This window comes from Trichosurus vulpecula, chromosome 1, assembly GCF_011100635.1.
Source record: "Trichosurus vulpecula isolate mTriVul1 chromosome 1, mTriVul1.pri, whole genome shotgun sequence".
In the NCBI taxonomy this organism is placed as follows: Eukaryota; Metazoa; Chordata; class Mammalia; order Diprotodontia; family Phalangeridae; genus Trichosurus; species Trichosurus vulpecula.
In genome coordinates this window covers 191686681-191696375 of record NC_050573.1, presented here as the reverse complement: position 1 = coordinate 191696375, position 9695 = coordinate 191686681, and the positions used below count along the sequence as shown (strand labels likewise).

Below are 9695 nucleotides of genomic sequence, written 5' to 3'. Positions count from 1 at the left end.
AGTGTGAGACAAAAAGGATGTGGTTGTGGAGTAAACTAAAGAGAAACAATTAAATTGATCAAAATGGAATTCTTTTTTAAAAATGCCTCGAAAACTATAAAGTCTCTGCAAGTGTTCTTCAGTTCTGGCCCTGGACCTCCAGACCTATCACTGCCCAAAGGGCTAAAGCCAGAGTTTGCTCGTGCACTGCCTGATGCCCCTGACAGCCATGGAGGACCAGAGGGCAAGGGTGCAGGCTGTGGCCTAGAACATGAACTAAGCTGCTCCAAGAATGAGAAGGAGCTCAAAGAATTACTTCTGGAAGCCAGTCAGGAGTCAGGACAGGAGACACTGTGACATCTGAGATCTTTCTCTGATCAGGCTTCAATGATCTGAGGCCCCTGGCCTGCGCCCCAGATCCAGACCGCCCTCCATTCCAGCTCTCCAGAATGCGGCCAGTCCTGGGCCAGTGAGGCCCAGGGGGCTGGGCAAGCAGGAGCCTGAGGAAACACTACGAGGGACCCTTGGGAGGCAGATCAGCCCCCTGCCTTCCCTGGGCCCTGAGATCCCCATCTAAGCTCCTTTATTTATTTCCCCCTCCCGTATCTGAGGAAGGACCAGAGATCGGGCCAGGCAGGCCCAGGGAGTTGAAGGAGGTGGGTTCTTTCAGGGACGCGCGGGGCGGGAGGTGGGCACAACTTGGGTCAGGCCCAGGGGGGCGGTGCTGGTGAATGGTACTGATCCCTGCTATGTCAGATGAGCGTTATAGCCGAGGGGGTGGGACAACTAGAAAGGGGCAGGGTGTCTGGTGGAGGAGGGACGCGCGAGGCCAGAAGTCCGAGCTCTCTACTCAACTGCAAGAACTTTATCAGAGAGCTGGGAGGTGTCCAGGCGGCCCCCTGGTGGTCAGAGGGCCTCCCTTGCAGGGGCAGGGAGCCTGCTTCTTGGCCTTCCGCCTGGAGATAGACCTCAGAGGGAGGAGGTGGGCTGCCGCAGGGAGGAGACCCTGGCGGGGGGCCCTCTTCTCTCCCTGAGGCACACATCTCTGGTCAGACTTTTTTCTATTAAACGCCTCTGTCGCCAGCAAAAAAAAAAAAAATCCAGTATTCTGATCACTTCCAAAATACAAGTAAAATGGGAGAATTTCTTTAGAATCTGGAGAGGTGCAATATTACAAATTACAATTGGTAATAAGTTCTCCAGTCTTCTCTCCTCACCCTCCCAATGCTTCTCTTCTATTCATCAAGATACAAACATCTTCTCTGTGATTCTTTTCATTTCTTGTTTCTCATGCATTTGGGCATAGTCGATGCCTCAAGGAAGTCCTATGTTTTGACTCTGTTACTGGAATATAGGATTTTAGAACATTTTATATAATAGGATAGATAATCCCAGAATGTATGGATCAAACCAATGGTATCATTCCTGGGACCAAGACAGAGAGAGCAAGGAAGTAGCAGAAGCGTGACAGAGGCAACATTATCGTCCATAGCTGGAAATGACTGAAGAACAAAAACAAAGTATATAAAGGTTAAATGACCTGAAGTGTGTTAAAGGTTAAATGATTTGCGTAGGTTTGCACATCTAATCAGTGTCAGAAGAGAGATTTGAACAATCATCCTTGTGCATTTCCTAGAATATTTTGACAATATTACATGAGGATAATAAGAAGAGCTAAAGCACCCCTAAATCAGGGCTTCTTATCTATTGTATAGATAATATGCTCTAACTTCCAAACCTTACCAGATAAATAAAAAATATGTAATAATGACATAAAGTGCCATATAAATTTGAGTTGTCCTTGTTACTGTGGGTATTATTGTCCTTTATCATATATCTATGATCTCAGTCTACTGCACCTCTAGAAATGATCCTCCGGACTCAGAAAGAATCCTCATTCCTGCTTTATCCATTGGACCTAAGCACTGTTGCAAGCATTAGCAAAAAAGCAAATTTCACTATAGTGTGAAAGTGTCCCTATGCATAAATTAAACATAGTTGAGGAATGCCACCAATATAGTTATGTTTCCATACATCTTAAATTTAAGATTAATATGAATTCTTCATTCTCCTTTATGTCATGGTTTATTTTTGGCCTGTTATAATAGCCATCCTCTTCAGCCCTTTATCTGCTATTATGGACCCTCTTTTAACTTCTCTTCCATTTATCTTTCTCAGGATTCAATACCCTACCTCCTGTCTTCAGGTCTTGGTCTCTATCTTCTTGCTTTTTGAACCATACAGCACCATATAAACATGAGCTATGCATCTTCAAGTCTTTATATCATTGTACCATCCTAGCTGTTACCTGAACCCAGCTGCATTCAAACCACTGTATTCTTTTACAATGCCCTCTCTCTGGTTACACAACGTACTTGGGGACATTCAAATGTACACAGATACCAGTTATAACTAGAAAATATATAATTTGGAACACAGAAACTTATCTAAACCATCTGTCCCAAACTCACAATATTCTTGAGGATTAAACTTCTTTGCATTCCTCCAATTTGAAGAATAATCTTAAAAGAACTCAAACAAAGGGAAGAAAGTCAAATAACCTTAGAGATGGAACTTTAGCACTTATGTATTCCAAATTCCCACTCAATGCCAAAATAGCTTCTCTAATATTCTGAACAGCTGTTAATACAAATTTTTGTTTAATTATCTCCACCCCACACCTCCCAACCAGGGGCAGAGAAATCACTACACTGAGTCATGTATTATTATTTGGACAACTCACTGCTTGAGAGTACTTTTTCATAAAGAATTTAAATCTATCAGGCAATAACTTTCAACCACTGGTTCTAATTCTACTTTCCAGAGCCATGCAAAATAAGTCAAATGTCTCTTCCATATGGCAGTCCTCTAAATATTAGAATACAGCTGTCATATCCCTCCCAGTCAGCCTCCTCCTCTGCATGAAATTCACTATGCCGATAGCCCTGATTAAATGTGGCACCCAAAATTGAACATAATTCTCCAGATGTGGTATGACAAGGGCGGAAGGTGGTGAAATATTTCCTCCTTTGTTTAGTACATTATATTTCCATTAAAGCAGCCTAGCATTTCTTTGGAGAGACAGCGTGGTACAGTGGATAGAGAGCTATCCTTGGATTCTGGAACACCTAGAATCAAGTTTTATTTTTGCCACATATTATATATGTGATTCAAGGCCAGCTATTGGCCTCCTCTCTTTTTCTTACATATGGTACTCTATATCCTATCACCATTCTTTTGCACTGGCTGTCACCCATGCCTGGAATAAACTCCACCTCACTTCCATCTTCGTTTAGTACACAGCTTAAGCATAGCCTTCTATATGCAGCCTGATTTCCCCAGCTTCTAGTGCCTTCCTTCCCTAACTGCCTTGCATTCAACTCACTTTTAGTTATTTGTATTTATTTTCTTTATGTTTATTCTGTATATACTTTCATATATACTTGTTTATCTATTAGAATGAAAATTAATTGTGAAGAGGGATTATTTCATTCTTTGAATTTGTGTCCTCAAAGTCTGGGATATGCTTGACATAAAGTAAGCCTTTAATAAAATGCTGTTTATAGAATGGTCATATTTATCAACTCTTTCAGGCAATTCTTGAGGCAGCTAGGTTGCATGGTGCTTGGTCTGGAGTAAGGAAGACTTGAGTTCAAATCCAGCCTGAAGCACTGTTTCAACAATCCAGCTAGCAGCTGTTGTGGGGGTGAAAGACCAACACAAGCTCAACAACAAGAATGCTGCCAGCATGCTGCAAAAGCCCAGGTTCTTTTGATCTACTTTACTAAGGAAAGCAACATTAAGGGGTTAACAGTCTTATTTCAATCCAGCCTACAGACATCAGTCATTTAGTTCAGGGGAAAAAACCAGCACCCTGAACTTCAGAGCAAAATACAAACAAAGTACAAAAATCGACAGACAGACCTTGTCTGATTCAAATCCCAATACATAGTTACCAGAGTTTAACAAAGTCCCAGCATCCTGGTTTACCAGCGGGAGGGCTTCTTAGCTATAGCTGCCCGGAGTCTCCACATCAGTGCGCCACCAAGAGTGAGAGCCCCGAGCAAATAGCTCTGCCTCCTCTTCTTATACCGTTTCAACCATCATCTGAATGACCAGAACCTAGGCTGCTATGATTGGCTCTGGAGTTAGCACCTCCCCTTAGAACCCTGGGAGCTTCACACCCACATAGGTTTAGCACCTAATAGGGGTCAGGGCCTGGGGCTTAGCGCCTAGTAAGACTCAATGAAATACGCTGAATTAATCAAAGGAAACAAAAGCCAAACTCTTCAAGGGCACTTGTTGAACTGAGTGCTAAGAGCCCATTTTGTTTACCAACACAAGCACTTACTAGCTGTGTAACCCTGAAAAAGTTATTTAACCTCTGCTTCAGTTCCCTCACCTATAGAATGGGGATAATAACAGCATGTACCTCCCTAGGTTGTTGTGAGGGTCAAATAAGGTAATATTTCTAAAGTGATTAGCATAGTGCCTGGAATATTGTAGGCACTATATAAATACTACTGTTGTTGCTGCTTCTGTGTCTTCAATTCTTTGGGATATGCTTGGGGTAGGGTAGATACCCCGTAACTAATCATTCAAAGTCTTTCCATGTTGGAATGGGCTGAAGAGAATGTTTGTTCCAATGACCACTGAGGTAGCTGAAGCAGGTGTTGTGGAGTGCTTTAGAGCTTGGTCAGAAATCAGAGTCCAGGTTCATCCCCTGTACCCCAGGCCATCTCCAGTAGTCTTGACTTTTGTCATGCCACTTTTTGACTTAGAAAGAGAGAGTGAGGCTGACAAATTTGCATAACTCTGCCTCACCCATGATATCATTGGTCCTCTTTGAAAATGTACAAACAAGAACTTCAGGACATAATTCATAACTAAGAATACTAGAAAATTAATTGCTTGGTAGGAAGGTAGCAAATTTTGCTTATAACCAATAAGGATACCAGACTTTCTTCTCCTTTCTTCTATAAATGCAGGCTTCTGGGCTCATGTTCCTAAACTGTCCCTGTGGCTATGCTATGTTGGTCATGCTGATAGGAGCGAGAGCAAGGCAAACTCTTTGTGGTAGAAAAGCTACTTGGATGTTTTCCTTTTGGGTCTACATCTCTATTGCAGTATGCATCCCTGAAGAGAGTCTCATGGAGTAGGTTATACTTCAATATGTCAGAGTTCTTAAAATGCAGCATATACCAGAAATAGGACAACAATCATGCTGTGTCACAAGAACAGTATCTTTTGAGTCCTTCCCTATTCTTTGAGCTATGCCTATGTTGGAACTCATGGTACAATATCCATGAGAGATAACAAAACCATGATTTTTAAAACTAGAGTTAAACTCATTAAAGAATCTGGAGGTGGTTTTTGTTGTTATTATAGTTTTGTTTTGTTTTGTTCTTTAAAACCAACTCTTTACCCCTCTAGGACTCAATTCCTTCTTAACTAGGCTTATTTTATTCTCTCCAAAATGAATATTATTCTTTAATAGAAAATTTGTCCTTTGTGATTTTTAGTTACAATTAAATTAAATATAAATTGGTACAATTTTAACAATATTATTATTGCAATTTTGTCACTCATATTCATTTTAAATGATAAACTCTTTTCCATCTTTTGAGCATATTTTATTGACCTTGGAACTTAACAAAGTAGTGTCTGGGTAACCATACCACTTTCTTTAGATGCTGATCACTTTCCCTGATCTCAGAGTCTGGCATGGTAACTTGTACATAGTTTGTACATATTACACATTGTTAAAGTTTAAAATAAGAGAGAAGTGGGATCATTTTCATTGTATTGTAAGAAATTCACTTTTAATCATCACTTGAATCATCCCTCCTTTGGTTCATCCAATCATTTGTCCTTAAATGATTTTCTGTGACAAAGTTAAAGGACATTTTTTTTTTTCCTGTATGATCCTAAAGGTTTTCTCCAGCAACTAGTAGCAGATATATTTGTTAGACTCAAATTGACTGAAGGCCAACTTGGACTACTGAGGTAGGTTGGGAGGGGACACTGAAATAATTTGAACTTATCATACCTTTGAATTTTTAAAAGTCTGATCTCCTGGAGTACATTTCAAATACAAATTCTAAGATGGCATGGCCACTTTCTTCTAAAATTTTTGTTTCCACTTATCAACCTTCTTGTCTTTGTTGGTGTTTCAACAATCTGACTAGCAGTGGTTGTGGGGGTGAAAGACCAACACAAGCCCACCAGCAAGAATGCTACCAGCATGCTGCAAAAGCACAGGTTCTTTTGATCTGCTTTAGTAAGGAAAGCAACGTTAAGGGGTTGACAAGCTTACTTGAATTGAACATACAAATATCATTCACTTAGTTCAAGGGAAAAAACCAGCATGCTGAACTTCAGAGCAAACTACAAACAAAATACAAACATCGACAGACAGACCTTGTCTGATTCAAATCCCGACACATAGTTACCAGAGTTTAACAAACTCTCAGCATCCGGGTTACAAGCTGGAGGGCTCTTAGCTACAGCTGCCTGGAGTCTCCACATCAGCACCACCGCGAGTGAGAGCCCTAAACAAATTACAAACATCGACAGACAGACCAAACACAGATTCATAGTCACCAACATCTAGGTTCAGCCCAGGAGCTCATAATGAGGGCTGGCCCAGAGTCACTTGAGCCACCACTGCTGTGGGTAAGAGCTCCAAAAAAGTGAAAGTCAATCCCTGGTTTTATATCTTTTTCAGGATCAGGGGGGAGTCACACATTCGACTCACCTATGTAACCTAGAATTGTCACAAAGAGGCACCTTAAACCCACGTGGTCTAAAAGCCTCTGCTGTCCCAGATATGTCACTCAAACTCATGTGTAAACTAGGCCCTCCCCTGAGGCAAGGAGGCACCAAGGACACCCAAATCTAATCAAGGAAACAAAGGGCAAACTCTTCAAGGGCACTTAGTTGAACTGAGTGCTAAGATCCCATTTTGCTTACCAACACAGTTGGTCAGAACGGATACCAAAGTAGCAGTTCTCCTCTCTTTTGTTGATTAAATTATCAGCGAATTTAAAAAAAAAAGTAAGTATAGGAGACCCATTCTCAGCAAAAATGGCAATTCCATTATATAAACTGATCTTTATCTTGGTATTGCATCTGTTCTGTAAACCCTTTTGGGGAAAAATAATTCATATATTATATCTGACCAGACAGTCTTTAATATGTTCTCACAAAAATGTTATTCCTCCTCTACTCTCTTTTTATCCTCATCTACTATATTTCCCACCATTATTCTACCTTCAGGTGTTTGATGTTCCATTGAGGTTTGTATCTTGTTTATATATTCTTCAAATCATTCTATTAGATGTTTTTAAATAATGATCATACATTATTATATTACATTCATGACTCCTATTCTGAGTCTCAGTAATAATATGAAATTGTATTTACCTGACTATATTAAAATTTAAGTTCATTTTTTCTTTGTTACCCATGCATTTTACATTGCCTTTAGATTGAACTCATGCCCTACATCTTATCTAAATTTTGAATCACTCTAGCAATCAGTGTCCAATACAATGTTCATACATAGTATATGCTTATTAGCTGTTTATGGAAAATCTTTAATTAAATTTTCAGGTACTTTCTACACTGGGTCTTTTTTTTTTCTTCTGTCATATTTCTTGTCTTCCAACTTTATGATTAGCTTTTGCTCTGATCTTCAAATTGCAGTGTAAAGTCATCTTAAATAGTTTAGCACATCTCTTGATGAATATAACCTTCCTAGAAATCAGGAGTTACACTGTAGCCCTCATTAGGAGTCCATTATTTTGGCATATTTGGCCTGCAGCCCTTCATTTCTGGTGTTGATTGTCAATAAAACCAAAAATTGTTCTAGAACTCAATTTATTCAATTGCGTTTTCACTCCCATAGTCTCCATTCTCTTATAATGTCATATATGTGACCTTTCATTTTCTACTCTTTTATATAGGGCCAAGGTGAATTTTGATAACTTCAAGGATAAATGACTAATATAGGTTTAGCAAAGAGGAATTAGTGAGACTTGGGATTCCTTTCTTAAACCCTAATGATGTTTTCAAGGGAGACAGTTTATTCCTTATAGAACTTGGGACAAGTCAATTCACTTTTGTGGACTTGAGTTTCCTCATCTCTAAAATTAGGGTTTTGGATTAGATGGAGTCTAAGGTTCTTTTCAAAATACAAATTTATGATCCTATGAATATTTCTTTTTTAATTTTTAAACATATCTCTCTCTCTCTCTCTCTCTTTCTCTCTCTCTTTCCCCTACATACTGTACCATAAAAAAAAAAAAAAACCACTTTTGACCCAACTAACAATACTAGATCCATTGCCCAACAGGAATCAAAGGAATGGGAACTTTAAGTAGAAAAAAATATTTAAAGTAGCTCTTTTGGTGATAGCCAAAAACTGAAAACTAAGCAGGTCTCCAACTATTGGTAAATGGATAAACAAAATGCGTACAGGTATATAAAGAATATTATTATGGTTGTTTCCCGCCGCTGCCAGGGCCAAGGGGCCGGGAACGCGCACGTTCGGGCGGCAGGGCAGAGGTGAGATAAACGCCGGGCGAGCAGCGCCAGTACCAGACGAGTCAAGGACCGGACCGGACCGGACCCGACAGAACCCGGCGGCACCGCCTGGATCAGCCACGGCCGCCGCATCGCACCCCGCTCCAGTGGCGGCTGCCAGGGAAGCTCACGAGGAGCACACACCTCCACAGAGAATGCGGATCACTCGAAGCATGAAGCAGTTTGAGCCCATCGTGTATCTCCCTGAGCAGGAGATTAAGACCCTTGAAGAAGATGAAGAAGAGCTGTTTAAGATGTGGGCCTAGCTGTTCTGATTTGCATCTGAGAATGACCTCCCGGAATGGAAAGAGCGAAGGACGGATGATGTGAAGCTGCTGAAAAACAAGGAGAAAGGGACAATTTGCCTCCTCATGAGAAGGGACAAAACCCTGAAGATATGTGCAAATAACTATATAACACAATTGATGGAGCTGAAGCCCAATTCAGGCAGTGACAGGGCCTGAGTCTGGAACACAAACGCTGACTGCTGATGAAAGATTCAAGCCTAAACTGCTGGCGATTCGATTCCTAAATTCAGAAAATGCCCAGAAGTTCAAGGCAAAATTTGAAGAATGCAAGGAACGAGATAGAAAAAGGAGAAAAGAGAGAAGGAGCAGTCAAAGAAAACCCCGACAAAGTGGTGGAGAAGCTCTCGGAGCTGTCTGTGAAGAAGTAGGAGAAAGAGAAGGAGGGGGAGAAGGAGCAGAAGGCAGCTAAGAGCCTGAGAGCCTCAGGCTCCTGAGGAGACCAAGGACCAGGACTTGTTTGGGCCTCGCCCTCTTTCCTTTTTCTTTTCATTTTGATTTTGTGTGTGTGTGTGTGTGTGTACTAAGGATTTTATGTAAAGAACTGAATTGCAGCCTCCAGGTTGTTTTCTAAGGTTTTACCCTTTTGAAGATGTCTTCAGCAAACCCATTCCCACTCACAGGTACTGTGCTCATAACATTCTTTTCCAAACTGGAAACATTTATTTATATAGTACATCCAAAAGAGTGAATAAAGCATTTGAAAGCTGCCTCCAAAAAATAATATTATTATGCCACAAAATAATTAGGAAATGGGCAATTTTAGAGAAAATTGGGAAAATTTTTATGATTTAATACAGAGCAAAATGTTAAGAATAGGAGAAC

The 9695-nt window shown here is 40.6% G+C and overlaps 1 pseudogene; it reads left to right on the top strand.

Moving 5' to 3' along the window:
- Positions 1–710: 710 nt before the first annotated feature.
- Positions 711–9241, top strand: LOC118835490 (annotated as a pseudogene).
- The last annotated feature ends 454 nt before the right edge of the window (positions 9242–9695 follow it).